The following is a 24,650-nucleotide window of genomic DNA, read 5'->3' as shown; positions in this document are numbered from 1 at the left end:
AGAAGAGTGTACCAACTGCTAGGGACCTAATTGGGATGTTAGTAAGATATCAAAAGCAGAGTTCAGAATGACAATTACAAATATATTAGCTGGGGGGCACCTGGGTGGCTCAGTCAGTTAAGTGTCTGCCTTTAGCTCAGATCATGATCCCAGGGCCCTGGGATCAAGCCCCGCTTTGGGCTCCCTGCTCAGCAGACAGCCTGCTTCTCCCTCTCCCTCTGCCTGCAGCTCTGCCTACTTGTGCTCTCTATCTCTCTCAAATAAATATATAAAATCTTAAAAAAAAAAAATACTAGCTGGGCTTGAAAACAGCATAGAAGATACTAAAGATATTTTTCCCTTTCTGGAGAAATAAAAGAACTAAAATTTAACCAAGTTGAAGTTAAAAAAGCTGTTAATGAAGTGCAATAAAAAATGGAGGCTTTTACTGCTAGGATAAATGATGCAGAAGAGAGAATTAGTGATTCAGACGACCAAATGACAGAGAATAAAGAAGCTGAGAAAAAAAAGAGACAAACAACTACTGGACCACCAGGGGAGAATTCGAGAGATAAGTGATACCATAAGATGAAACAATATAATATTAGAATATTGGGATCCCAGAAGAAGGGTGGGGGGGCAGAAGGCATATGGGGCAAATTATAGTGGAGAACTTTCCCAATTTGGGGAAGAAAACAAGCATCAAAATCCAGGAGGCAGAGAACCCCCTCAAAATCAATAAAATTAGGTCAACACTCCATTATCTAAGTAAAACTTACAAATCTCAGAGACAAAGAAAAAATCCTGAAAGCAGCTCTGGACAAGAGGTCTGTAACCTACAATGGCAGAAATATTAGATTGGCAGCAGGCCTAGCTATGGAGACCTGGCAGACCAGAAAGGACTGGCATGCTATATTCAGAGCACTGAACGAGAAATATATGTAGCCAAGAATATTATCTCCAGCTAGGCTGTCATTGAAAATATAGGAGAGATTAAAAAAGCTTCCAGGACAAACAAAAAGTAAAAGGATTTGCAAACACCAAACCAGCCCTACAGGAAATATTGAAAGGGATCCTCTAAGCAAAGAGAGAGCCTAAAAGTAACATAGACCAGAAGGGAACAGAGACAATATACAGTAACAGTCACCTTACAAGCAATACAATGGCACTAAATTTGCTATCTTTCAATAGTTACCCTGAATATAAATGGGTTAAATGCCCAATCAAAAGACACAGTGTATCAGAATGGATAAAAAAAAACAAGACCCATCAATATGCTGACTACAAGACAGCATTTTAGACCCAAAGACACTTCCAGATTTAAAGTGAGGGGGAAAACAATTTACCTTGCTAATGGACATCAGAAGGCTTGGGTGGCAATCCTTATATCAGACAAATTAGGTTTTAACCAAAGATTATAATAAGAGATGAGGAAGGACACTATATCATACTTATAGAGTCTGTCCAACAAGAACATCTAACAATTTTAAATATCTATGCCCCTGACATGGGAGCAGCAAATTATATAAGCCAATTAATAACAAAATCATAGAAACACATCAACAACAACACAATAACGGGAGGAGACTTTAACAACCCCCTCACTGAAATGGACCGATCATCTAAACAGAAGATCAACAATGAAAAAAAGGCTTTAAATGACACACTGGACCAGATGGACATCACAGATATATTCAGAACATTCCATCCCAAAGCATAAAAATACACATTCTTCTCTAGTGCACATGGAACACTCTCCACAATACATCAATCCTGGGTCATAAGTCAGGTCTCAAGTGGTACCAAAAGACTGGGATCATTCCCTGCATATTTTCAGACCACAATGCTTTGAAACTAGAACTCAACCACAAGAGAGAAGTTGGAAAGAACTCATATACATGGAGGCTAAAGAGCATCCTACTAAAGAATGAATGGGTCAACTAGGAAATTAAAGAAGAATTTTTTAAAAATTCATGGAAACAAATGAAAATGAAAATCCAACTATTCAAAATCTTTGGGATACAGCAAAGGTGATCCAAAGAACAAAGTATATAGCAATGCAAGCCTTTCTCAAGAAACAAGAAAGGTATCAAATATACAACTTAACCCTACACCTAAAGGAGCTGGAGAAAGGACAGCAAAGAAAGTCTAAACACAGCAGAAGAAGAGAAATAATAAAAATCAGAGCAGAAATCAATGAAATAGAAACCAAAAGAGGAGTAGAACAGATCACTGAAACTAGGAGCTCTTTCTCTGAAAGAATTAGTAAGACTGACAAATCCCTGGTCAGGCTTATCAAAAAGAAAAGAGAAAGGACCCAAATTAATAAAATCATGAATGAATGAGGAGAGATCACAACCAACACCAAAGAAATACAAACAATTATAAGAACATACTATGAGCACTGTATGCCAACAAATTAGGTATTTAGATAATTAGATAAATCTGGAAGAAAAGGATACATTCTTAGAGACATACAAACTACCAAAACTGAACCAGGAAGAAACCGAAAACCTGAACAGACCAAAAACCAGTAAGGAAATTGAAGGAGTAATCAAAAATCTCCCAACAAACAAGAGCCCAGGGCCACATGGCTTCCCAGGGGAATTTTACCAAACATTTAAAGAATTAATGCCTATTCTCCTGAAACTGTTCCAGAAAATAGAAATGGAAGGAAAACTTCCAAACTTATTTTAAGAGGCCAGCATTATCTTCATCCCAAAACCAAAGACCCCACCAAAAGGAGAATTATTAATATCCCTGTTGAACATGGACACAAAAATTCTCACCAAAATAGAAGCCAATAGAATCCAACAGTACATTAATAGGATCATTCACCACGACCAAGTGGGATTTATTCTTGGGCTCCAAGGTTGGTTCAACATCCGCAAATCAATCAATGTGATATAATACTTGAATAAAAGAAAGAACAAGAACCATATGAGATAATAGATGCAGAAAAAGCATTTGACAAAGTACAGTATCCTTTCTTGATCAAAACTCTTCACAGTATAGGGATAGAGAGTACATACCTCAATATCATCAAAGCCATCTATGAAAAACCCATAGCAACTATAATTCTCAATGGGGAAAAACTGAGAGCTTTTCCCCTAAGGTCAGGAAAATGGCAGGGATGTCCGCTATCACCACTACTATTCAACATAGTACTGGAAGTCCTAGCCTCAGCAATCAGACAACAAAAAGAAATAAAAGGCATCCTAATCAGCAAAGAAGAAGTCAAACTCTCACTCTTTGCAGATGATATACTTTATGTGGAAAACTCAAAAGACTCCACTCCAAAACTGCTACAACTCATACAGAAATTCAGTAAAGTATCATGATATGAAATCAATGCACAGGAATCAACTGCCTTTCTATACACCAACAAGACAGAAGAAAGAGAAATTAAGGAGTCGATCCCATTTATAATTACACCCAAAACCATAAGATACCTAGGAATAAATCTAACCAAAGAGGCAAAGAATCTGTACTCAAAAAACTGTATCATACTCATGAAAGAAATTGAGGAAGACACAAAGAAGGAAAAAGTTCCATGCTCATGGATTAGAAGAACAAATATTGTGAAAATGTCTATGCTACCTAGAGCAATCTACACATTTAATGCAATCCCTATCAAAACACCATCAACTTTTTTCAAGGAAATGGAACAAATAATCCTAAAATTTATATGGAAACAAAAATGACCCCAAATAGCCAGAGGAATGTTGAAAAAGAAAACCAAAGCTGGCAGCATCACAATTCCAGACCTCAAGCTCTATAACAAGTTGTAATTGTCAAGTCAGTGTGGACAGTATGATACTGGCACCAAAACAGACCCACTGACCAATGGAAAAGAACAGAGAGCCCAGAAATGGACCCTCAATTCTATGGTCAACCAATCTGTCAAAGCAGGAAAGAACATCCAAAGGTAAAAAAGAGTCTCTTCAACAAATGGTGTTGGGAAAATTGGACAGCCACATGCAGAAGAATGAAACTGGACCATTTCCTTACACCACACTCAAATATAGACTCAAAATGGATGAAAGTCCTCAATGTGAGACAGGAATCCATCAAAATCCTTGAGGAGAACACAGGCAGCAACCTCTTCAACCTCAGCCAGAGCAACTTCTCCCTAGATACATCGCCAAAGGCAGAACTATTGGGACTTCATCAAGATCAAAAGCTTTTGCACAGCAAAGGAAACGGTCAACAAAACCAAAAGACAACTGACAGAATGGAAGAAGATATTTGCAAACGACATACCAGATAAAGGGCTAGTATCCAAAATCTATAAAGAACTTATCAAACTCAACATCCAAAGAACAAATAATGCAATCAAGAAATGGGCAGAGGACATGAACAGACATTTCTGCAAAGAAGACATCCAGATGGCCAACAGACACATGAAGAAGTGCTCCACATCACTCAGCATCAGGGAAATACAAATCAAAACCACAATAAGATACCATCTCACACCAGTCAGAACAAGTCAGGAAACGACAGATGCTGGCGAGGATGCGAAGAAAGGCGACCCCTCCTACACTGTTGGTGGGAATGCAAGCTGGTGCAGCCACTCTGGAAAACAACATGGAGATTCCTCAAAAAGTTGAAAATAGAGCTAACCTATGATCCAGCAATTGCACTACTGGATATTTACCCTAAAGATACAAATGTAGTGATCTGAAGGGGCACGTGCACCCGAAAGTTTATAGCAGCAATGTTCACAATAGCCAAACTACAGAAAAGCCTAGATGTCCATCAACAGATGAATGGATAAAGAAGATGTGGAATATGTATACAATGGAATACTATCCAGCCATCAAAAGACATGAAATCTTGCCATTTGCAATGACGTGGATGGAACTAGAAGGTATTATACTAAGCGAAATAAGTCAGAGAGGGTCAATTATCATATGATCTCACTGATTTGAGGAATTTGAGAAATAAGACAGAGGACCATAGGGGAAGGGAGGGAAAAATGAAACAAGACAAAACCAGAGAGGGAGACAAACCGTAAGAGACTCTCAATCTCAGGAAACAAACTGAGGGCTGCTGGAGGGGAGGGGGCATAGGAGGGATGGGGTGACTGGGCGACGGACACTGGGGAGAGTATGTGCTATGGTGAGTGCTGTCAATTGTGTAAGACTGATGAATCACAGATCTGTACCCCTGAAACAAATAATACATTACATGTTAATAACATTCTAACAGAAAAGAACAGAAAAGGTAAATGCTAATGTAGTCTTATGAGATACTACCAAAGTCCCTTCCCTCTTTTTTTTCCTCCTCTTTTGTTATACCAATTTACATTCTCACCAGCAATGCACAAGAATGGGTCACAGACATTTTAGTGATGGGGAAAAAAATTTTGTTAGTCACTACACATAGGTAACTCATTTCTTTTATAACAACTTCATATAATTTACATACCACACAATTCACATATTTAATGTGTATAATTCAGTAGTTAATATATTCATTGTTGTGCAACCATCAAATAACCAGTATCAAATTTTAGAACATTTTCATCACACAGCACCTCTGAGAAATCCCTATCTGTTCACAGTCCCTACCCTTTTCTCTGCTCTAATCTACTGCTCATTACCGCCCTGCCCCAGACCTTGGTAACCACTCATCTACTTTCTATCTTTACAGATTTGCCTATTCTGGACATTTCGTATAACGGAATCATATAATAATGTGAACTTTTGTGACTGCCTTCTTTCAATTAGCATGTTTTCAAAGTTCATCCATGTTGTAGCATGTATCAGTACTCTATTTTTTTTTTTTAAATCACCAAATAATACTCCATTTTATGGATATACAACACTTACATGTTGATCACAAGACAGACCTCTGGCTTATTTTTTGGCTATTATAAACAATGCTGCTATAAACACTCATGCACAAGTTTTTGAGTGGACATGTTCTCAACTCTTATGGGTATATACCTAGGAGTGAAAATGCTAAGTCATATGGTAACTCTGATTAACCTTTTGAGGACCAGCCATGCTGTTTTCCAAAGCAGTTTGCACCATTTTACATTGCCACCAACAACATAATTCATCTCTTAACTTGATTTTTATTATTACAAATTGCCACATCACCTTCTATCCCAGCTCTAGTAACAAACACAAACAAAATAACTCTGAATATGATAATAGATAATCAGGGCACTGTTGAGTTCAGATTAGTTAACTTTCCTTGTGGCATCACTGATCTAAATATTAATCAGCAATGCATACACACAGGAGTGCAGGATAAAATGGTTGTGAATTAATGCGTAAAGTTTGTATTTACACAGCACATAATAGTTTCTATTCAAAGTACACGTGTTTTGATATATTCCACAGATTAAATGTCCCCAAAACATTTCTCTTCATGCATACATATATAATGCATACCTTATGCAAACCACAGTTAAGGAGGATAATTTTACTTAATTAGTAAACTAATTTTGGTCTTTCCAATCACCTGACCTTTGCTCTCACAGGCCTGACAAATCCAATAACCCTAAAAGAGAGAATATGACTTGCTACCAAAGGAATATAATAAGACAGTTACTGAATATTCAGTTTCCTGTAATCAAAAACAGGATTCACATGTTGTAGTCCGGCTGTCTTGGGAAGGAATTGTTTATATTCCTCTTAAAAGCCTATCTTGGTAGGAAAGACCATAAAGGTTGAAGGTAGTCCCAAAATGGGAAGAAAGGGGTGGGAATTCCCACCTCTTTCTGATCTCAGGGATTTGTGAGGAGCAGAAGGAACCAAGCGAAGGGGTCAGATGTATGTCCTAAAGTGCCTCGGATAATAATAAACACTTCTCTTACCTTGCCCTGTTGCTCTGGAAGAAGTCACTTCTTGAGCTGTCCTGCACCAAACTGGGGTACAATCATATCAAAATACTAGTATGCACTGCTGTCAACAAAGTATAAAAATACCTCTTTCTTCATAGCTAATGGACTATTTGGTTGTACTTTAAAATTTCTACCAATCTCAGATGAAAACTGTCATCTTGATGTAAATTTTAACTTGGACTTCTCTTATTATAAGTGAAAGTGAGTATCTTTTCAAATAAGGAAAAATTTTATACCTTTTGTGAAAACTGCCCATTTCTTTTGCTTATTGCAACTCTTTCAATTTGGTCTTTTCTCTTTACCCTCTATTTTTAAAGGTTTGTCATAGAGGAGGCATATTAGTCCTTTATCTGTGATAGATAATGCAAATATTTTCTTACAGTTTTGTATCTACTGACTTTGTTATTAGTGGGTGTCCTTGCTTTTGCTATACAAAAGTCTTAACTTTATATTTTTATAGAGTCAAATTTATCAGCCTTTCCTGTTGTTGCATCTAGATTTTGAGTCACGGAGAAAACCTTTTTTTAATACCCAAATTACAAAAGAATTCATCCATCTCTTCTGTTCATATTTGCAGTTTCATTCTTTACATTGAGATCTCTGATCCATTTGCAATTTATTTTTCTATATGATATGAGGTATGAATTTAATTTTATCTTTTTCCCAAATGGTTAACCATTTCTTAAAAAGCTCATTTTACCATAGTGTTCTGAGGTGCCAGATTTATCATGTGCCAAATTTCCATATGTTCTTGTGTCTCTATCTCATTTTTCCTATTCTATAACCCTGTTTTGTCTGCATTATATTAAACAAAAATCTAACTTACAAATGAGACAGACCAGTTGTAGTTTAAGATTCCTCCCACATTGGGGCGCCTGGGTGGCTCAGTGGGTTGAGCCGCTGCCTTAGGCTCAGGTCATGATCTCAGGGTCCTGGGATCGAGTTCCGCATCGGGCTCTCTGCTCAGCGGAGAACCTGCTTCCTGCTCTCTCTCTCTCTCTCTCTTTGCCTGCCTCTCTGCCTACTTGTGATCTCTCTCTCTGTGAAATAAATAAATAAAATCTTTAAAAAAAAAAAAAAAGATTCCTCCCACTGCATATCTAACTCTTAAAAAGAAATTTACACCACATCTATACTCAGTCACCATGAAGTGGCCATGCTAATACTAACTGGTCTAATCACATAAAATTGACAATGATTATTTACACTCGTTGTGTAAGCAAGCTAAAGCATGTTAGGATGTGCTGATTTACAAATATTATCTTAAAAGTTACATCCATCAATTAATAACCATGGAGAAAGACAGTGACTTTGTATGAAGGGCAAAATTACTTAATTAAATATATTTCAACTGCTTTCTTTAAATAGAAAGATTTTATACCTCCTCCATACCTTTCAATACAAACTTTATCATAACATTCACATATTTCTTATTAGATTTAATAAAAGTCACATAGAGAGGAAGTAATACTGTAGCAGTATTTACACTTCTATATTTCTAAAAAATGAATATACTGATTAATTTAATGCACTTTACTTTCTCACTTGCTACCATAAGCTGCCACTGTTCTTAGCCAAACCTATTCCCTCCACCTGTGCATTTGATCTATCCTCCTCTCAGCTCAAGCAATTCTTCCTCTCCCTCCAGTAACATCAGTTCTTTTTCTCTCTACTAACTCACTTCCATGATCCTATAAATATGCTATATTAACTCTCAAAAGAGATTAAAAAAAAGATTAAAAACTACTTCTGACCCACTTACCTCTCCCCATCATCACACAACTACACAACAGCACATTTTCTATCTTTCCCACAAGAGCAAGATTCTAGGATAAAGAGCCTGTATTTGCTCTCTATTTCTTTCCTTCCACTCTCCTAAACTTCTTCCCACTAGATTCCTGTTCCTTCCAGTCTACCACTACTGTTCCTTTCGAAGTCACCAATGACCTCCACATAATTAAATCAAGTGGTCAGTTCGTCATCTTCAACTTAATTGTCTTATCAGCACCACTTAATACCCTTAATAGCAGCCCCTCTTCCTTAAAACGCTCTCTTCATATGCCTTCCATGATACCATACTTGCCTTGTTTTCCTACTGTATTTCTGGACAGGCCTTCTTAAGTCTGTCCTGCTCATCACCTCAACCTGTAAATGCTGAAGCGCATATACAGTCTTTCCACCTGTTTTTCATGTATATTCACTCCAATCCCATCACTTTAAATTCCATATTTTCAGATGATCCCAAGAGTATAATCTCTAGCTCACTTCTCTAGAACATCCCAGACCAGAATATTGAATTACTACTAATACCACCAACTGAATGTCTAATAGGTATTTAGCATGTCTGAAAGTGGATTCCCAATCCTTTTTCTAAAAAAATGAACTGGGCTACTCACAGAACAAGCTGAACATGAATGTCAGAGAACTTAGATCTCAGTTAAAGGACAGTATTCCAATTACTGAACTTTCAACCAGTGGACCTTTTGAAAGCCATGATCATCTTTGAAAGGTTTTCCTTGTATGAAAACAAACTTTCACCCAGTCATCTTCTTGAATTATCAGAAAGTAATTTCCAGCTTAACCAAGATAAAATGAATTTTTCCACACTGAGAACACCCATGGTCTATTTGCTCCACTAAAATTTCAAATGAAGTTCAAGGTTGTGTAGCAGGTTCAGCTTCTATTTCTTCCAAGATCAAACCTTTCATTGGATATTCTGAAGAGTAATGATGGGACTACTGGATTTGAAGATATTCTTGACCTGTCACAAAATAAACTAATGGGAGAACCATACTTGATGGTGAAATATAAGCTCGGTTTACTGTATAATCTGTTGTGTTAGTCTTGAAAAGTTTACATCTTGTCTCTAGTCATCTTTTCACTAAAATCTGATGTACACAACATTAAAAGTACTGACACATGAGAATTTCTGCCTACACAGTATCTGTGGTCATTTGAAATTATTTGGGGTCTTTGCTTAATGACCAGGTGAAGACTGAAAGCACTAAAGGGAGATGATTTTAAAACATCCAATTATATAAAACAACAGCCTTCTATGTCTTTAAAAAAATTGTTGTTAATGAGTATTTCAAAACTGTCTACAGGTTCCAATTAAACCTATTATCTGGGTATTCCATAAATTTAATTTTGAATAACCACTACCAGCATTTGAGTCTCCAACTTTCATAGTAGCATATTTCAGAATAAACATCTATAATTGATTTCAGTGGCAACACTTCAAATTAAGTACAAAGTAAGAGATTTATATTTTATACCTTGTTTCAGTAGAGCCCATTAATATTCATAAGAATAATACTGGGCTTTATTGATGCTATTTTAGAACTGTAGCTATTATTTGACTCCTTCAGGTTGAAAAGTATAAGTTTAAAGGTTTTGATTTTGGTCTTTTTGGGGGAGGGGGTCTTGTCTTTAAAGTAAAAATTTAAAGCAACCAGCATATGCTGATTTAAAAAAAAAAAAAAAAAAGGACCAGGGCACTTGGGTGGCTCAGTGGGTTAAAGCCTCTGCCTTCAGCTCAGGTCATCATCCCAGGATCCTGGGATGGAGCCCCGCATTGGGCTCTGCTCAGCGGGGAGCCTGCTTTCCCCTTTCTCTGCGTGCCTCTCGGCCTACTTGTGATCTCTGTCAAATAAATAAATAAACTCAAAAAAAAAAAAAAGAACCTACTCCTTTAGTCTTCTCCATTCTCAACTAGAGTAATTATTCTTTCTGTTTTATCAGTTCTACCTTCAGTGTATATTTCAAATTTAACCAATGTTCTTAGCTCCTAAGAGGTCTCTTTTTTCTACCCTATTCTCTACACTGCAACCAGGGTAATCCTCTTAAAACATTAAATGAGATGTCATTCCCTCCAATAGCTTCCCATTTCAGTCAGAGTGAAAGTCAAAGCCAAGCTGCTGCACTTGCAAATGGCTCCTATTTGTTTCAAATTGACTGAAAAGTAATCTGACTTCTTCTGGTTCATGTTCTAAAAGTAATATTATGAATAGATCCAAAAGAAAATAATGGAAGCCAGCTTTTTCAACTATTTCTAATTAAACACAAGCCAAAGAAATGGAATCAAAATTATTTTTTAAATTTACTTTAAATTTAAAATTTATTTTAAGTTTATTCATTTATTTAAGTAAATAAAACTCATGATCCTGAGCTCAAGAGTCGCATGTTCTACCGACTGAGACAGCCAGGTGCCCCAACAGGGATCAAAATTATATATAACCACTGTGAAGCTCAAAAAATTTGTATTTTTTTAATCTAGCTACAAGAGAAACTCTTCCACTTAACTAGCATAATATGAAACAACACTCACTTTTTTTTTTTAAAGCAATTCCACTATGATTATTGTGTTCAAGTTCCTCAGATTAGAAGAGTATCAATGGATAGAAATAGGAGTATATGCCCTTATACTTGATCTCCTCCTCTCACTGCAGAGACTGAGCTGAAAAACCTGCAGTAGTGCCCCTCCCCACACCATTTAGGTAATGACTGTCCTCTCTCCCTTTATGAACTTTTTTGAACCAGAACAAGCCCTAACCAGTTGGTTCCCTACTTCTTCCCCCATGAACTTGGCCTACTCCCTAATACAGAAAACTCAGCAAAAAGCCAAGAGTGCCACAGTGAGGAAAGAGGCACATCTGGGCCTTGGCAGACACAGCTCTATCCTCCTCACTCAGTGAACTAGACAGACTGACAAACACAGAAGAATGAATGGAAGCCAGAGTTTTAAAAAGGCTCATATAGTAGCTACGAGTTTCAGGAGCTATACAGAACCCATCATTTTAGTAAACTATGTTTCATCCAGTACCAAAGAATATCCTTGACAAGTATTTAACTGAGCCATTCAATCTCTGCCCTCAATAACCAAAAGGGATGATTTAAATATTCTTTATTTTCTTTTACATTTACAAAAAGGCTTCTTCACACCAGAAAAGACTAGAAGGTATTCAAAAGAATGTTCCTTGGTCAGGGCATATTAGAGTTTAATGAAGTAATCACTACCAATAATTATAAATCCAAATCAACTTAATCCATTTTATGCCAAAAACATTTCTGTTATTTACTAATAAGTACTTGATATACCTTTAATTCACAATTGGTTGAGTTCATATTCAAATATATTTAATATATATAAATCACTTACTTTGTTATGTTTTTCAAATTTTGTTACTATATGGAAAAAAAATATTTAATAAATTGCTTTTAATATCAAAGTCACTTGAAGAAGAAATCACAACAGTCTATATATCTCGTAGCCACATATCAAGTGACTGCAATCAACAATAACCAGAAGCAAACAGAGAAATAAGCTAGGAAAAAAAAAAGCTTAAATAAAGCTGATGCACTCTTCCCCACAAGAGAGGTGAAAATCATTCCCTGGCTTATTTTCATATACCAAAAGAGTCTCTTGATTTTAACAAGAGACTTTACAACTTACCTACATCATTAACCCTAGTCAGTTTTTAGCAGGTTAGATTATAGAACCAAATAGACTACACAGCATAATAAAAGCCAAAAACTGCTCAGTCCTGCTAAAAACTGACAAGGTAAGAAATTACTATAGGTAATAAGGAAATAAAAAATAAAAATGCCACATATATACATGCACAGAAATCAGAAAAAGAGTCCCACAGAACCAAACAACCCTACCAACCTTCATCATAATAAATATGCCTGTATTAGAGCAAAGTACAAGAAATATTCACGACTATAACCCTGACAAAGCTAAATATCCAGTAAGCTTTAAGAAAACAAAACTCATAATACAGTTTATAAAGATTTTATTTAAAAATGACTAAAACAAAGTGTTGCTTCTTCAAGAAAATTCAACTGACTATAACTTATACTATCAGAAACAGTGACAAATGATATGTAAATCCTCAACTCTCAAATCACTTTCCCTATCAGCTAATTCCAAGAGTCTCTTTACTCTACTTGTATTAAGGGAAAAATAACTATCCTGTGAATGGGGAATATCCCTAAAGTTTTATCTGACCCAAAAGACCCAAGAACCCCCTTAGGCCCTGGGATTTCCCCTAAACCTGCTCAGTAAACAAAGGCAAAAAGCCTAATGTGAATTTTGAATTTAATTATGTACTTTAGATACTTCTTAAATGAATAATGACTTTTAAAAACAACGGATGAAGTTTAACATTTCTTGGTATAAAAATGCATGCAAATATCCAATGGATTCTTTTTCAGATGGGATAAGAAAATAATCTTAAAAACCTAATTCAGCAGCTAGATTTGCTCTTTCTCTTCATTTTTAGATTAGAAGGAGAAAAATTTTTTCAAGTTTCTTTAATACCAAAATTCTTCCCTTTTCAACTAGGCTAAAAAGCAGGAACTGTATTTTAAATTTGCAGATAGTAGTGCTTAAAACAGGGTTATCATTTCAATAGCTTCTAATAAATCAAAATGGCAAGACTTCTACCTGGTCCCTTGAACAGCTTTCCTTAAAAGTTTTACCAGCTTCTTAAAAAAAAAAAAAAAAGACATAACAGAAAAGAATAGTAAAAGTACCATATGGAAAAGTTCAAACAAGTCATCTACACAGGAGGTAACTAAGTATAATACAGAAGTGACACATGCATCCCATTTCCAAAAAAGAATTAAGCCTTTGCCCTGCTTAGCAGGGAGTCTGCTTCTCCCTCCCACCCCCTCCCCTCTCACGCTCTCTCTCTCTCACCCTCTCAAGTAAATAAATAAAATCTTTAAAAAAGAAAAAAAAAAAAGAATTAAGCCCTCGTACCCAAGTCGTTCACTGTATGTGCTGTATTCCCCTCTCTCCTAGGCATCTAAAATGATACCAGTTACATGTACCATTCTCTGGGATGAGTGAGAAAAGTCATCCAAATAATTTCTGGGTTCATCAGTGTAAAATGAATAAGTATGGATGGGGAAAAAGTTATACAAATTATTATCCATCCTGGGATCAAGCATTAAAAATAACACAGCATCCTCAAGATAGCACACTTTCTACAGTGACTACATATACAACCTATTAAAAGGCTAGTCTAGGGGCGCCTGGGTGGCTCAGTGGGTTAAAAGCCTCTGCCTTCAGCTCAGGTCACGGTCTCAGGGTCCTGGGATGGAGCCCCACATCAGGCTCTCTGCTCAGTGGGGAACCTGCTTCCTTCTCTCTCTCTGCCTGCCTCTCTGCCTACTTGTAATCTCTGTCTGTCAAATAAATAAATAAAATCTTAAAAAAAATAAATAAAATAAATAAAAGGCTAGTCTATTATTTGAATATGATTTCTTGATCAATATATTTCAATTTAAAACCATCAATAAACTAGTTTTTACCAAGTCCTAACCATGTGTCCAGTCTTTTCTTAAAAGGCACCAGAGTGGAGGACACAATTTCTACCAAAAAAAGCTTATTATTAAGACACTAGGTCTAGCACACAACACAAAAACACATAAAAAAGAAGATGCAAGAACAGCCACAAGAGCAAAACCATGATGAAGGTGGAGATTCAGGATGCAGAACAGAGAGAGAAAGTTGGTTAGCTAAAATAACGATCCTGAGAACAGAAGGCAAATCATGGAGTTTGAAGATTTACTTGTGTTTTTTACTAGTTTTTAAACAAGACCAAACTCTGAACTGAGTAATTTTTGAAGATGTTTTAAAAGATTTTATTTATTTATTTGACAGAGATCACAAGTAGGCAGAGAGGCAGGCAGAGAGAGAGGAAGGGAAGCAGGCTCCCCGCTGAGCAGAGAGCCTGATGTGGGGCTCGGTCTCAGGACCCTGAGATCATGACCTTAGCTGAAGGCAGAGGCTTAACCCACTGAGTCACCGCGGCACCCCAATTTTTAATGATTTTTATCTACTCTGCTTTTAAAACCAAAACGCATTAATATTAGAATGCATTATACTACACTGATTCTTCCAAAAATTAAGACAATCTTTGGCCAGCCAAAGTATCACACAGCACATGCGTGGGAACTTACGTTCTTGAAACAGCATACATGTGAAAAGAAAACCTCATATAAATATTTGTTTGGAGCTAAGATTAGCTTTGGGGGGAAACTCAAAATATACTTGCTTTCAAGCTAAAGCTAAAAACTAAATGCTTATTTTCCTTGTGCTGGCCTACAGTTGCATGCTTACTGCTGACTGGATCCTTTCCTATCAACACAACCCGCACTTCAAAGACCCGACTGTTCTGCCAAGATTTCTGCCTTGAAAGAGCCTTTGTTGCTATGGCAATCTCATGTTCTCAAGGAACCAAGTTAGCAGCACCCTATGATACATACATGAACAAGGTTCAAACTTGGCCTGTTTCCTCCTCCAGGCACAGGGAATATCCTGTGTCACAATCCTAACAATTTTTACTTGCTGTAATACAAGTTATCAACAATATCTGCCAATTCATGGAGAACCAGAGTTACTTCAAAATAAGTAGCTGCATCTAAAGAAGAGGAGAGAAAACTGTGGGTGGGAATCTCCATTATAAAGCAGATGTACTAAAGTATGAAAGCCAATTAAATAAAACCCTGAGTCCAACTGAAATTTGATCAAAGATTTCTCTCTTTTCATATATCTCAAAACACTTTCCTTAAAAAAAGAAGAAACCTGAAAATAAAAATACAGCTGTGATCCCTTGGTTAAGAATGTCCCCTACCCTGACTGAAGATTTAGCATCTTATTTAAACAAACGAAGCTAACTTCTGCCTAGAATTAAAACTTTCCTTATGAAGAAAGAGTAGAGGCTCTGAAAGTTAGAGGTTACAAAGTATACTGTCAAAATTTCATAAAGAACATATTTGCTAATAAACGGCACATGTGAAAAATCACAGCCAGAGTTCAAGTGTATGTTTCTAGATGTAAAATACTTCTGACCTAAAGAAATTATTTTTTCATCTATACTCAACTTATACTGCCCCACATTCCCAAATCAAGTAAGCTGTGCTTTCTATGCTCAAGTAGCTCTCATATTAACAGTAAATACCGTAACAGTAAACTCTAAAAATCAAAAACTGAAAAAGCATGATGAAGGCAAGGACCTGCGAAGATTCTGAAAATAACCTCAATTTTAAGAACTACATGTGTTCCTAGAAAATGAAAGTCAGAGTAAAGAGTATTCAAAGGTTGAATTTATCTTTTGCATTTGATTTTCATTACAGTATCAAAAAATAATTCTACAGGGAGTGAAAAATGGTGGCCTTGACACATTGATACAAATTAAATCTGCTTCAAAGAAACATTTACTTCAAGGAAAGTTCCAAGATATTTTTTTCCAATATGCAGGCTATGAGCATTTAATTCTTCTACATAAACTTTTTCAAACAGACCAGACAGGCTCATGGAAAATTATTTAAATGCACACATATTAATGAATGCAGTCCATTTCCAGTTCATTAGGGGTTCCGAATTCCCGAAAATCAAGTTGTTCATAATATCATTCCAAATATTTGATGGAATTCCAGAGCTGAAAGAGAAGTAAAGATGTCTGAAAAGTTCCACGTTTTCTATGAGAAAATAACCTGAGAAATCAAGTAACAACAATCTCCTTTTTCTTTGCAAACTGAGGTATAGGTAGGTTACATCATTAACTGGAAGAACTGTCTCCTCTGCGATACTGTGTTTTGGTTTTGTTTTTTACAAAGTTACATTCTAGTTTCTCTCTTCATGTTTCTGGACTCTTTCCTTCACATGGATAGAAATATCAGTTGCCTCCAATGTCAATGAAATTACCCTCTTTCTTTAAAGGAAGATGTCTAAGGCTAGTTAAAGGTCAGTGATCTGAAAAACTAAAGGTTACCTAGAATAAAAACAGTTGTAACAGACCTTTTATTCAATACAGGAATCTGGAGTGGAGTTTAAGCCATAGTGTCAAGTACTTTGCAAAGCTGCATTAACAAAGACCAAACCCATCACACCTCAGATGTGCAAATCCAATCATTTTCACACCTTACAAAATAGTAAAGAGAAACTGGCAGCTAAAATCAACTAGGAGATCATGGCTTTCAAAGGTTTTTTCGGGGTGTTTTTTATTGTTGCTGCTGTTGAATTTTTTTTTTTTTACTACCATCCACTGTTAAATACATTTTATATCACCACCTAGTGCGTATAAATGTATATTTATATAACAAACTAAAATTATATAAAAACAATCCTGTAAGTACATATGATGCATTCTCATAGCTTCTGTTCTACTGCATTGATCATGATGTGTGAGATCCACTAAACTGTTTTCTCAACTCACTAAAGGGTAATGGCCTGCAGTTTGAAAATGATGGAAAGTATACCTTAACCATTACTAAGACAAAGCCTCAAGAAGAACAATTTTCAGGCATTCATTCCCCACATGCTAATACTGCATGCATAATACTATGTATTTGACTATACTGTGTTACCTATTATACTGTAAGATCTTGAGACTACTCATACAAATATAACTATAGAGTACTGTACTCTGGTGGTTTTTATTTAATAAGGTTAGATACACAAGGGGAAAAAGACAGATGGGTTAACCCATTTATTCATTAAGTTTTTTCACACTATTTTTTCCTAACATGTCTACAAGAATACCAAAAAAGGTTTATATTTGTATTAGAATTAGTAGTATAGTATACATAGTATACATAGTCTCTCTTCTTAGATATATGGAAAGTATTAACCATATCCAATACATCTTTCTTATCCCTGAAGGAGTTAACAAAGAACAGGTACTTATTTACTGAACTAATGGTTTTATATCATCTTAAAGAATAGTTTAAATCTCAAAGAATTAGGATAAGGCACAATAAAACAGTTTTGGGTTAGCTAAATATTTTTGGATACAACTACCAAAATACCTCAAATATCAAATCAAATCTCTGGAAGCCTAAATTTTGCTCCATGTATTTGTAAGACCTTTGAAATTACTTAAAAATAGAATTTTATTTTATTTTATTTTTTTTTAAGATTTTTTTTTTTTGACAGAGATCACAAGTAGGCAGAGTGGCAGGCAGAGAGAGAGGAGGAAGCAGGCTCCCCACTGAGCAGAGAGCCCGATATGGGACTCGATCCCAGGACCCTGGGACCATGACCCGAGCCGAAGGCAGAGGCTTTAACCCACTGAGCCACCCAGGCGCCCCTAGAATTTTATTTTAAAAAATGACTCAAACCAAATTCCAAAACCCAGTTATTATTAATTAAATCCCTATTTTAAAAATCCACATGAGTAGCTAGTAAGTCTTAATTTAATCATTTCTTTTCTACAACAAGGGAATATTCTGACTCAAATTCTTTTCCGGATAAATCAGAATACAAATAAATTACATATTTAACAAATCCATTTTCTAGCTTTACAACTCAGAGATAGTGATTTCATTGATAAAAGATACTATATTTTACAGCATCTATTTACTCTGATTATTCAGATTAATTCTGTCATTTCAAAAAATTGAATGATGAGTTCATTATTTCAAGACCAAAATGAAATGAAACAGATGGCCTGTGAACTTCATCTAATTCAGTATTTGCCTGCACCATCACCAAAACGTGACCTTTTTATAAGCAATTTTATGAAGTGATAAACACATACATAACCATTTCAATAATGTAGATATATGACTCCTGAATGTAAATTTTTTTCTCAACAATTAAGTAGACTCAACAGCCAAGTCAAAACAAGAAACTTAAAGATTGATTAAATTGTCTCCAATTCTTCAATTTACAATGGATTAGACTCTTGGAAGAAAATGGTCTCCTATGTGCAGAAGGTTTTTTCTCCTATTAAAAACTGGATTCTGGGATGCCTGGGGGGCTCTGTTTTCCACACAGGTCATGATCCTGGAATCCCAGGATCAGGATCAGGCCCCTCCCCCTGCATCATCCTCATTCTTGTCCTCTCTCTTGCTCACTCGCTCTCTCAAATAAATAAATAAAATCTTAAAAAAAAAAAAACTGGATTCTTACTTCCATTTTTCATGAAGCCAGGTGATTAACATCTCACAGCTCTTTAAGAGTGCTCATCAAACTGTTAGAGACTTTGCTCTCTACATGAAACAGTTCTGACAGTCACCAAGGCAAGGAAAGAACTATTCTTCCACTGGGCTGATTGATTATAAGGCAGCTCAGTTGTGCCATCTTACCTGGTGAAATGACTAGAAATCTAGTTTAAGGTTTAGGATACAGGTTCACTCCACTTTTAGGGTATTGTAGCCTCTCTATGAAAACAATGGATACTCACAGTCTATTAGGTTTGCAGCACAAATTAGTCTTTTACCAGCATATCACAAAGAAAATGCCAGGCTCATAGTAAGTGCTCAAATATTTCTTGAATGAACAAGTATCTAAACAGCTACCACATGCCAAGCACTGCCTTAGTCCTGGCAATATAAAGGATACAGAATATTATCAATCAGAATCCTATTTGCCCTAAGAAACAGACAAAAATTCAAAATAAGACATGACCCAACAAGACAGAGTTTCCTCACTCTGCTACAGAAAGACAATAAAGATTTTTTTTTAAAGCACTTAAGTTGACACCCAGTCTCAGTTTCATAATCCACTAGAAAAGTAATATAAACTTGTTAACATTAAAAAGCTATATTTCTCTTAATATTAAAAAGCTAGATATAGGGACACATGGTTGGCTCAGCTGGATAAGAACCTGCCTTTGGTCATGACCCCAGGACCCTGAGACAGAGTCCCACTTTGGACTCCTTGCTCAGCAGGGAGTCTGCTTCTCCCTCTGCCTGCCACTCCCCCTATTTGTGTGCACATGCTCACCCTCCCTCTCGCTCTCTCTGACAAATAAATAAAATAAAATAAAAGCTAGAAACATAAACCTAGTTTAAGCATAAACTCAATAATTTTTATGTTAAAAAAAGCTAGTTGCAGTTTTTATGTGAGCTTTTAATATATGTAAGAGCATACTACATACAACAATACATGGCCTAATATGCTTAGAATGTGGCCAGTACAACTGTGGAAATGAACTTTCTTTTTTAAAAATAATTTAAAGCAGAAGCATATAACGGGAAAAGACAGTTTCTTCAATAACTAGTGCTGGGAAATCTGGACAGCTACACTCAAAAGAATAAAATTGAAACACTTTCTTATATCACACACAAAAATAAATTCAAAACAGATTAAAGACCTAAATTAAAATATGAAAACATAAAACACCTAAAAGAAAATATAGGCAATAACTCTTGGACATTGGCTTTAGGAATATTTTTCTGCATGTCTCCCTAGACAAGGGGAAAGAAAACAAAAGAAAACTAAACAACTGGGACTACACCACACTAAAAAACTTTTGCAGAGCAAAAGAAACCAACAACAAAACAAAAGACAATCTACTGAATGTAAAGAGATATTCAAAAATGTATGCCTAATAGGTGGTTACTATCTAAAATATATAAAGAACTTACACAACACCAAAAAAATAAATAATCGAATTTAATAATGGGAAGAGGACCTAAACTTACATTTTGCCAAAGACATGGCCAACAGATCAATGAAAAGATGCTTGACATCATTAATCAACAGGGAAATGCAAAACAAAACCACAATGACATAACACCTCACGCTAATCAGAATGACTGTATCAAAAAGACAAGAAACAACAACTGCTGACCAAGATGTGGAAAAAAGGGAACATTAGTGCATTATTAGTAGGTCTGTAGATTGGTGCATCCACTGTGGAAAACAGTGTGGGGATTCCTCAAAAAATTAAAAACAGAAGTACCATACAACCCAGTAACTCCACTTCTAGATATTCAAAGAAAACAAAAACACTAATTCAAAAAAAAATATGCACCCCTATATTCATTGCAGCATTATTTACAACAGCCACACTATGGAAGCAACTTGTGTCCACTGACACATGAATGGATAAAGAAGATATGATACATGTACACAATGGAGTATCACCCAACCACAAAAAAGAATGAAATCTTGTCATTTGTAACTACATGGATAGGTGACCTAGAGAAAATTATGCTAAGTAAAATAAATCAGAGAAAGGTAAATAAATACCATATGATTTCACTTTTATGTAAAATCTAAAAAAAAAAAAAAAAAATGAACAATTAGAAATCAGAAACAGACTCAGAAATACAGAGAATAAACTTCTGGTTACCAAAGAAAGGACAGGGGGTTAGGCAAAATAGGTGAAAAATAGGTACAAATTTCAGTTATAAAATAGGTGATGCAGATTAAAAATTACACCATAAGGAATATAGTCAGTAATACTGTAATAAATTTGCATGATGACACAGTATCTATACTTGTTATGGTGAGCATTTAGTAATATATATAACTGCTGAATCATTATGTATGTTGTGCACCTGAAATATATGTCGACTACACTTAAATTAAAAATTCTAAAACACTAATTTAAATATAAATAGGCAGAACTTCTGTTTCCAGTAAAGACAGATTTACATTCTTGCCTGAAAAAAAAGCATAATATGAAGATAATATGAAGAAAATAAATGTCAGTGCTTTTTCAAGACACTGAACAACAGGCAACAAAGAACATTAATCTCCAAGAGGCAAGATACAAATTATATAAGCCCTACAAATGACCAAACTTATTGACTTGAGGAAGTTTCCAGGCTTAGATACAGAGAAGTGGAATAAAGATGGAGAATGATGGATTCATAGAGTTGAAAACATGGACATGGACCTCACAGAGTGAACAGGACAGAGAATCTAAGTGCAGCACTGAGAGCAAGCAAATTCCTACAGACAGTTCTTTTTGAGTACTAATCAACACATGCATGTGAGGAAACTACCTGAAGCTTTAGAGAAAATAACCCCCCAAAATAAAAGGTAACAGTGCCAGGCACTCACACTGGGCCAGTAATAGTATCTGTTCCTAGCAGGGAGACTGGAAAACTTCATGAATCCTGGGGTACTGATAGAACACACAAAAACAGATTCCTTCAGTAGTGAGGAATAATCAGCCCTAAATTAAGCACTGCTATAAATCTACCTAACAAATCTTACCAAGCAAGGCCAGAAAGGACCAAGCTGTTTCAAAGTAATTTAACTACAAACTAAAACAAACTTCAACATTTTTAGTAATACAGAAATACATATACAATGCCACGGGAGGTAAAATTCATAATACAAAAATATATAATACATACATAAAATACATAATAAAATACATAATACAAAATTACCAGGCATACAAAGAAGCAAAAAAGTACAAACCATACAGAGGGGCAGAAAAAAATCAAATCCAACCACAACTGACACAGACCTAACAATGAACAGACCAGAATATTAAGTTAGTTCTTATAAACTATTCCATACGTTGAAAATGATTAGAGACATGGAAGATATAAAAAAGTACAAATCAGTTTCTAGATATATAAATACCAATATATGAGAAGGTTGGAAGATGATGGTAGAGGAGGAGGACCCTACAGTCATCTGGTTCCCCAAACACAACTAGATAACTATCAAAATCATAAATACCCCAGAAGTTGACCTGAACACTAGGAGAACAAACTCTACAACAAAAGACAGAGAAGAGGCCACATCAAAGGAAGCAGGAAGTATGGAGACACATTTTGGAAGAGAAACTGTGATGCGGAGGGAGCAACAATCACCAAGAAGGGCAAGAGAAAAACTAGAACACAGGGGAGCATACAGAAAAAACCAATTCCCATAGCAGTTGGCCTGGAAAGCCAAGAGACAAACTAGCACACAGAGGAGCATATAGGAAAAACCAATTCCCATAGCAGTTGGCTTGGAAAGCAAAAGGGGCCAAATTTTGTAAGTTCTTGAAACCAGCAGGGCTTAACATCTGGAGTTTTAAAGGTCAATGTGCTTGGCTCTGTGAGAGCCAGGAGAGCCTTGTGCCGCTCCTAGAGAGATGGCAGGCAAACAACCTATGGAAATACAGCATGGAAACAGTGATCTGAAGAGTGCCTGTGGCACACAGTGGGGAGATTATATGCTCATCTCAGAGCACATTCCAGACCAGAGAGACAGAGTTCACAAAAAGACCCCCTCAAGAGATGAGCTCATGCCATTTCTGTCTCCTACCCCTTAGCATAAGCAAGAGGTGACCTGCAGACACCAGCACAGCACCAACACTGTGTACCCAACTTGCATACATCAGGCCCTACCCTCCCCTGTACATCAGTGGAAATGCCCTTCACAGTTACATTTGCCTAAGTCCCAGCACAGCAGGCTCCCTCCCCAAGAAGAGTGGCCCAAACCCATGCTCACGCATGTCTCCCAACACAGGAGTTTTGGAGTTTTGATTTTGCTGATGGTGGCAACAGGTCTCATTTCATAAACAGACCAGAACACATGTAATTAGAACGTGCCATATTCAGGCCAGGGACCAAACACTGCCTCAAAAGGCAAAGAGAGGTTCTGCAGACGACTGACTTGAACGGTAAAACAGCCAGGACAAAACAGCAGAGCACACACAGCACACAATGGAGCTACTCCAGGATGTGCCAGGCCCTGAGGAACAGGGGACACTACACAGCAGGGCACTTTTTCGTAAGGCCATTACCTTCAAGAACAGGAGACACAGCTGACACTCTCAATGCACAGAAACAGACACAGAGACTTATATAAAAATAGAAGAAATAAATTTATCCCAAATAAAGGAAGAAAACAAGCCCACAGCCAGACACCTAAGCAAAACAGATATAAGTAACATACCTGATAGAAAATTTAAAGTAATGATCAGAAGGATACTCACTGGACTTGAGAAAAGAGTGGAAGAATAAGTAAGACCTCTGACACAGGGATAAGGAATAATAAGATAGCAGAGATTAAGGGCTCAATAAATGAAATGAGAAACACACTTGATGGAAAATACAGCAGGCTGGAAGAAGCAGAGAAATGAACTGATGATAACCTAGAAGAGTAATGGAAAGTAATTAAGGTGAACAAAAGACAGAAAAAAGGAATTTTATAAAACGAGAACAGAACTTAATGACTTGATCAAACACAGTAACATTGATATTATAGGATTCCCAGAAGAGAAAGAAAAGAAGACAGAAAATTTATCAGAAGAAATAATACCTGAAAACTTCCCTAACTTGGGGAAGGGAACATATCCACATCCAGGAGGTGCAGAGAACCCAAAATCGACAAAAGCAGATCCACACCAAGACGTACAATAATTAAACTGGCAAAATATAGTGATAAAGAAAAAAAAAAATGGGGCACCTGGGTCGCTCAGTGGGGTAAGCCTCTGCCTTCGGCTCAGGTCATGATTTCAGGGTATTGGGATCAAGCCCTGCATTGGGCTCTCTGCTCAGCAGGAAGCCTGCTTCCCCCCCTCTCTCTGCCTGTCTCTCGGCCTACTTATGATCTCTCTCTCTTTGTCAAATAAATAAATAAAATCTTTAAAAAAAAAAATTAAAGCAGCAAAACAAAAGAAGACAGTTAACTTACAAGGGAAAATCCAGAAGGCTACTAAGGGATTTTTCAACAGAAACTTTATAAGCCATAGTGGCAGGATATATTCAAGGTGCTGAATGGGAAAAATCAGCAGCTAAGAATAATCTATACAATAAGGCTATCATTCAGAATAGAAGAAGAAATAGTTTCCCAGACAAAAACTAAAAAAGTTCATGACCACTAAAACAGCCTTGCAAGAAATATTAAAGAGGAATCTCTGAGTAGAAAGGAGAGACCAAAAATGACAGTAAAAGGCAGGAAACACAAAAGCATTAAAAATGAGTATTTCTGTAAAAAATTCAGCCAAGGAACTCACAAAATAAAAGGATGTAAAATTTAATAACATATACCTAAAACATGGGGAGGAGTAAAGAATGACTTCAAAATTAAATGACCATCAACTTAATATAGATTGCT

The 24,650-nt window shown here is 36.2% G+C and overlaps 1 protein-coding gene and 1 pseudogene across 5 annotated transcripts in view; one reads left to right on the top strand and one right to left on the bottom strand.

The window, feature by feature from the left end:
* Positions 1 to 24,650, bottom strand: part of LOC111153147 (transcription factor 12) — a 385,322-nt gene that overhangs the window by 326,550 nt on the left and 34,122 nt on the right. The window lies entirely within an intron of this gene.
* On the top strand, positions 9,193 to 9,677 carry LOC111153096 (annotated as a pseudogene).

The sequence above is a fragment of the Enhydra lutris genome, unplaced genomic scaffold (genome assembly GCF_002288905.1).
Source record: "Enhydra lutris kenyoni isolate GAN:26980312 unplaced genomic scaffold, ASM228890v2 scaffoldscaffold31, whole genome shotgun sequence".
NCBI lineage: Eukaryota > Metazoa > Chordata > Mammalia > Carnivora > Mustelidae > Enhydra > Enhydra lutris.
This window is presented reverse-complemented; position numbering and strand designations above follow the sequence as displayed.